General features: G+C 41.7%; 1 long non-coding RNA gene across 1 annotated transcript in view; it reads right to left on the bottom strand.

Moving 5' to 3' along the window:
• LOC118557466 overlaps positions 1-7,500 on the bottom strand; it is a 22,011-nt gene that overhangs the window by 3,937 nt on the left and 10,574 nt on the right. The window contains exon 2 of the long non-coding RNA XR_004927880.1: positions 1,989-2,073. This is a non-coding gene — a long non-coding RNA (uncharacterized LOC118557466). The remainder of the gene's footprint in view (positions 1-1,988; positions 2,074-7,500) is intronic.

Here is a 7,500-nt window from a genome sequence, read left to right as displayed (position 1 = left end):
ACCTCTGCAGAGCCCTGCACACCCAGATTTCAGGGGGCATGGCTTTCATCACACCTTTATTCAGAAAGCCATTTTCTCTATCGCATTAGCTTTATTGCTCCTCTTACGGTTCCCTCTGTCTTCTCGCTGGTGCTCTATATGAGCCCAGGGCTATTGGTTTTCATTGGGACGCTTCTCAGTCTGGATCTGGATCAGGCCAAGCCAGACCAGCTTTCACTGATGATAATTCCTATAAAATCTATATGAACAGCTGAGTCCAACTCCTGCCGTCACAAACTCACTCTGTCAATGGAAAACGACATCTGACACAGAAATGTAACAGGGGAGTAAACTGCTTTTTGTAATTTGTTGATGCATTTTCCAAATGTCCCCGGTAAAAGATGAGAGTCAGATGTTCCTCCTGTTGAGTGTCACAAAAGTTTTCAGATTCAGATGCAGAGCTCAAACTAGTCTGGTTTTGAAGAAGGGTGGTAAAGAAAAAAAATCCAGTAATTTCAAAGTAAACAACCATCCAATCTGAAGTGATTAGGGACATCATCTGGCTTCTTCAACAAAGTTTCCTGGAACACACTGGATCCAGGAAGGAGGTGCAATTCATCGCCTGGAATCCCAGACCAGAGATTTGTCTGAGAGGCAATTTACTGCCATCTTCCAGGAGGGCTGTGGCCTGATGCATAAACATTGTTCCTAATATGCCAATTCATCATCAAGCAGCTGGGGGATTCTGGGTGTGTTCTGATCAAATTTGCACCCAGCGATGATGAGGGGCGTGTTGGTTTTGCTGCAGAAAAGTGCAGATCCAGCTATTTGTCACGTCAAGCTTCCACAGGGGAGGCAGAGGAGGGATGATGCACGGCATGGAAACAATACTGATAGAACAGAAGCTCAGAGAGGCACCATTTATTTTCAGGAAACTAAGATGTCTGGCATCATATTTTAACCACACAAGTGACTTGACTTCTCTTTCTTCCCAAGTGAGCAACATGCAGCCCTGTTTTTAATTTAAGAAGACCCGCAAACACCCAAAGAGCTTTTAGATGTAATTTTGAAATCACGTGTAATATTAAGCTTATTTTAAATTGTACTTCTGTTCATAAATCACCCGCTTTCGTAATATATCAAAGTAATTCAGAGGGATGAATTATTTTTGTTCAGAATTTAGGCTAAAATTGACACTTCAGTTAAATTTTATGAAAAGACTCAATAAGAATGTTCTGATCTGTAATGTTTAGAGTTTCTAGGTGTTCCTAACTTTCCATTCCCGTTAGTGTTTTGCTGCATTTTGTTAGAGATTGTTTTCTGTATTCCTTATTTAACCGGTACCTTCCCTCAGTGTGTCAGCTCCCTACGCACCTCAGCGGTCTCTCATCTGCACATTAACACACCTGTCTGATATTCCAGAACCTAAGCTCCCCTCCATAAATAGTTCTTGCTTTTCTCAGCGTCAGACCCTCTGTTGTTGCCACAAGTTGGTTTTGTTGTTGTTTCTGAAATCAGTTACTAATAAAATCAGTTCTCATCATGTAAACCCAGTCCTAATTTATGCATTTAGGGTTTGCACCAGCGCCTAAAAGCCTTGTCCCACAGCACCAATGTCAGGCTAGTCTCATAGCACCGTTGCCCTGTAGGGCCCACCTTGGATTCCTGTTCCTGAGCCCTCCGTCGAGGTGGCCCCCTAAGACGAAGTCTCTGCTTCAACTCCAGAGCTTAATCGCTGGCCTCCATGGCCTCCACGTTAGCCTGTCGAGCTCTGACATTGGTGCATGTGGCTCTCATGCACCAATCATGGTCTAATTTGGACCAACTTTTCCTGCAGTGTGAATGTAGCTTTAGTGACACTGGGTACATATAGGAGTGGAGGAAAACAAAACAACATTTTATACAAAAATAGACAAATGTAACGTTGCATTTCATCCAAACAAAAACACCACATTTGGGTATAAAAAGGTTGACGAGTCCGATCTCTGACTTAGTCTGGTAGAACCTACTTGAAGGTTTCCAAGGTCAGGTTGGAGTCTGGACTTTGCTCTCGGCAGCTCACTCTTCACAGGGTGGCGACATCACATCGGACAGCTAATTAAAAAGAAAAGATCCCATTACCTTTTTTTTCTAAAGCAGATTCAGACAGACTTCTCATTTTCAAAAAACGTCAATGTACATATACATGTATCACCTTATAAACGAAATTTGCATTCATGCTTTAACACATGAACAATCAATACATGAACAATCAATACAGTACACAGCGTCATGAATAGTCATTAACTATTTTAAAGCTTTAACTTTAAGTTTTAACCTCTAAATTTTAGAGGCTAAAATTTAAAGTTAGTTGAATAAGATGAATAATATGAGAGAAACTTTGAGATGTATCAGCAAACATTAATATAAACCTTTTGAGAAAAACAACCAATAAGAAAACATGCTTCTTGTGTTTTGGAAATCTCAGGACAACGTGTGTAAACGGGCACGGAAAAAAAGCCGCTCAGCTGAGAAAAGAAGTTGTTGGCAGCAGTAGATCAACTGATGCCCCCCTCCAGGACGGTGTCACAATCAGAACGGCAGGTTAGATGTAGCTACTAGGAAAAGAAAAAAAACCCAGAGAAAACATAACGTTAAAAATTTAAACTAAACAGATCAGGGAGCACAGGGTAACCTAAGCCACTCTAACTATAAGCTTTGTCAAAAAGGAAAGTTTTAAGATTAGTCTTAAAAGTAGACGTGGTGTCTGCCTCACGGACCAAAACTGGGAGTTGGTTCCACAGGAGAGGAGCCTGATGGCTAAAGGATCTGCCTCCCATTCTACTTTTAGAGACTCTAGGAACCACCAGCAGACCTGCAGTCTGAGAGCGAAGTGCTCTGTTAGGAATATACGGGGTAATCAGAGCTCTGATATATGATGGAGCTTGATGGTCTTCAGGAGTTGACAACCATCTCTTTTGCTTGATCCATAATGAACCCCAGGTGTCTCTCTCTTTACCTTTGACTTCTTCTTGGCACGATCCTAATTTTCAAATCAGGTCCCCCTACTGTGGCGTCACCCAAACATTTTGTGAAGGGAAAGGGAAGCTGGTCAGAGTTGGTGGGATGATGGAAAGCGGCAGATCATAATTATCTTTATTGTCAATGCAACTTAAATTCCAGTGAAATGTGTCCTCTGCATTTAACCCGCCCCTCAGGGAGCAGTGGGCTGCTGTGGTGCCCAGGGAGCATTCTGGAGCTAAGGGTCTTGCTCAGGGACCTAGAGTAGCAGTCTATGGGAGTCGGACCATGAACCCTGCAGCCTGCTCTCTAACCACTAGGTCACCACTCCCCATTAGATATAGGGCAGTTCTAGAAGAAAACCTATTAAAGAGTGCAGAAGACTTTAACCTGTGGCAAAGGATAACCGTCCATGCAGGCGACAACCCCAGAGCTACATTTTCAGGTGTTAGGCTCTCCGTCCAGTCTCACTGAGCTTAAACTGTTCGCACAGAAGTAGCAAATATCCAGGTCTCTAGATGCACAAAGCTGACAGTGACATGCCATAAAAGGCTTGCAGCTGAATTGCAACAAAAGGTATTTCCACACCGTAGTAACTTTGTGAATTTGTGGGGGGGGGGGGGGGGGGGGGGGGGAATTAAAAAAATATTGAATCCTTTTCCTTCACAATTGAAATCACATGAAATCTGAATAGAATTCAATGAAGTTTGAAGTTGTATCATAGCAAGATTTAAAAACATTCAAGCGACATGAATACTTTGGTAGGAGTTAAATTGTTGCTCTCAAGTTTGCCTTAAAATAGCAGACTCTGAAATTGTTACATTTAAACTTTAGTTTGACGATATACAAAAGAAAACTGTTGATTCAATCTGATAGAATTTCTGAGGATTATATCAAATCCAGTTCATCTCTACATTTCAGGGTGCCACTAAAGTAGAATTTACTTTCTCACAAAACTGTTAATGACCTTTGTGGCCATCTTATATAAATACAAGCTAAAAACAATAGTACCACCAGGTCTACATCAGTTCAACAAATAAATCAGTGTGGCTGCTAATAGCTATACCTAAAATATAAAATGTAATATTCTCTTTCCACGTTAAAGCCATAGGTGGTGGGGGATGGGGGAGGAGAACATCTTTAAGTGTGATCACGGTCAGATGTAAGTGTGTAATTTTAAAAGACGCTGACGTTTTATTTAATCCAACAGCGGCTACATGCTTTCACAAAATGCTGCTCAAAACGTCAATAATGTGAGGTCCAGTGTGTTTGAAAATAGGAAAGACAAGATGCCGATTTGACTCGACACACACAAACACACACAAAACAATCTCACACAGGATGGGGATCATCATCAAAGTTCACTGACTGAAAATATGAAAAATACAAACATAATTTGTGTAGTGCAGCCCTCAAACAAAAAACCTCAGTGAAACCAGTAGCAAATATTAAATAAAGATGTAAAGGCTTTAGTTTTAGTTACTGTTCACATGTATCGATTTTATCCAGAACACTGCATCTGTCTCATCCGGCTCTGTGGTGCATCGTCATCCTTCAGAGCCCAGACAACGCCTTCTGGGAACAGGAAGTGAATCAGTGGACAGACCCACTCTGATAGCTCCCATCTGGCTGTTCTTTAAGGCTTCCATCCAATCAAATTAGCTTTGATTGATCAACAAGCTCTGCCATTGGGTGGTAGTCATGGCAATATAATTTACCCTCTGCCGTCAATATGGATGGCTGTTCTTTTGAAGACCAATGGTAAAAGGATGGACATGAAATTCAAGAGAGTTTAGCCTCCTTGTCTGCCATGCAGCGCAGCATGTTCATGTTGTTCCTGCTAAGGGGAGAATGTTGTCATCATGAAATGATCCAGTGGGAAAGAAGAGCATAGGCATCAACAGATCACGTGAGCTGTAGGTAAAAATAGGCTTTTTCATATACTGCATATTGCACAATCCATCCATCCAAAATACAAGTTTAAGAAGAACAATTTGTTTTTGTGTGTGTCTTGTCTGACAGTGTAGTATTAAGAATTGTTGTCTTAATGCCAAAAGAGCCCAACAGATTTTACTTTCACAAGTGGAGCTTTACTGCTTTCAAAATAGAGCTCTGCTTGATTTATATATGCAAGAAGCTTTATTAGATTTCATGCTGAGACTATTTCATGTTAAACAGACACTGAAACGGGAAAGGTAGAAGAGGAAAAAAGAAGAGAAACAGATACAACGCTGAAAGGGAGAAAAGGTGAAAGAAAAAGAGGAGAGGAAAGGGAGAGAGCAATATAACATCCTCGGAGTCTGCTTCTGCACCTGCAAAGAGAGATATAGAGAGAACAGCAAAACCAGCCGATAAAGTATTACAGGTAGGCTACAACCAACCAACACCTTGATAGCTTGATAGGGGGCTTCAGTATGGAAGTGAGCCTGTAAGCACATGAAGAACATTTCTCGTGTCTGACAATAATTCTGCATCAGTGTGGTATCCAAAATACACTTGATGTTTTTAGAATTAGGAAATAAGGGAAGTGGTGCTGGAAGCAAATTCTCCTGACAAAAGATAAAAATAATGAAATTAAAATAATCTAAATTTAAGTAAAGGAAGAATAAAAAAAAGTAAAGCAAATAAATCAAGGAAACTTTTTAAAAACTCTTTAATTAAAGGAAAAATCTTATTAAAATAATTTGCATTAAAAATAAAAACAGCACATACATGAAAAAAAATATTGTTCATTGTTACAAAATGTTTCCAAACTTTAGTCTCTTTGAAGTTGTCAGGCTTCGAGTGTAGTTTCCAGTTTTGGTTACAGGACACATTTACTGCAGAGATCAGCCTCTCTGACTTCTAGAACTCAAGCAACATTAAAAAAACAAACAAAAAAAGATTAGGACAAATGTAATCTCCTGAGGAGGGGGTTTTCCTCCAAACACCTGCGTGGGGAGGTAAATGAAGTTTGAACGCATCAGTAACTAGATGTTTTTGTAGATGTGTGCACTTCCGATATAGATTCAACTTCTCTGCTAGTATTGAATTAGAAATGTAAAGTCACCCTATGTTCCCAGTTAACCCGGTGTGTCACTGATAAGTTAATTAACGGCTCTGACATCTCATTTGTATAAGAAACAATAAATGTGAGAAGCCCTGTCGTCGGCGCTGGTTGGGTCCCCCCTTTTGACTGTATGGAAATCATAATTCATATGAGCTGCCTGATGGTTTATGCAGATGGAGGCTGCAGGCGAAACAGCTTAATGCGCGGCCACGTGTTCAGTCATAACACATGTGAGGAATATGAAACTGGGAGAGAAAGGAGGAACCACGAGGCGCGGCAAATTAGCAGCTTTAGAAATTGATAGCAGGTGTTTACATGCGGCATTTTTGCATATTATTATATGGAAGCAGGAGGGGTGTAATAAACATCACAAAGCCTTGTATCATAATCAATATAATACACAATGACCTTGACGTTGCATGATGGATTGGGGGACAAGGACTACTGTAATTGCAGCCTGCCTCCCTCGTTCCTTCCCTTCTTCCTTTATTTTCTTCCTTCCTTCACTTCCCTACCTCCCACTATTTCCACGGGTTTTTGGCGTAAAACAACAGCGCTGCGTCATGCGCGGTGCGCCACCTCGTCGCCTGCCGCCTAGATGACCATTAATCGCTTAATTCCAGTAAACCTACGTGCTCACAAAGGGCCGCTGTCTTCCCCTTAATGCATGTGTGATTAAGCTTCCGGGCAGGCCACACGGCATTATTAGCCAGCAGGTCCTTGTATAGAGGGCCAAATGCCTTCAGGGGGCCCGAGGGTGGTGTGTGTATGGGGTGGCTGCGGAGGCAAGTTAATGACACTGACCCTCACTTCCCCAACAGCTATTCAATTCAACAATAATAACGGGTCACGCAGCTGATTTATGGGGTTGGGGCTAATAATTGTCAACTGCTAATGCCAGGGTGGGATGAGAGAGGGAGGGGAGGGGGTAATGTCAGTGGACTATGCTAAATAAAATATGCTTTGACCCCACTGGGGGTGAAATGAAGAAAAAAAAATGACAGATGATGTTTCAGACACCCCTTCCTCTCAGAGCTTGTTGCAGCCTGAGTCCAAACCACAATGCCTGGTGTTTGTGCGATCTGAAGCATTCAGAGGGAACCTCGCAGCCTGCAGCCTCATGGCCCTGCATCTCTCCAGCCCCGCCGCCCTGCACGGCTGCCTGCAATAAATTAATAACAACCAAACAATGTGTCGCGGAGAGGCGGATTCGATTACTAAGTTTATTTACAGGGAAAATCTCATGAAGGCCATTGACCACCGTTAAACAGCACGGGATGAAACGATGACAAGAGCCCCGATAAGAATTTAATTCCATCTCATTTCAGACGATTTTATGAATCAAATTCTTGAACACTGGCAAGAGATTTAATGATCGCATCTTAGCGAAATCTTATTTCAGAAGCGGTCGATGGCATTTCTCTGCGTTAATGTCGACTTAGAGGTTGGAGTAATTTAGTAATTGATTCCTT

Source organism: Fundulus heteroclitus, chromosome 23, assembly GCF_011125445.2.
Source record: "Fundulus heteroclitus isolate FHET01 chromosome 23, MU-UCD_Fhet_4.1, whole genome shotgun sequence".
NCBI classification, from domain to species: Eukaryota; Metazoa; Chordata; class Actinopteri; order Cyprinodontiformes; family Fundulidae; genus Fundulus; species Fundulus heteroclitus.
This window is presented reverse-complemented; position numbering and strand designations above follow the sequence as displayed.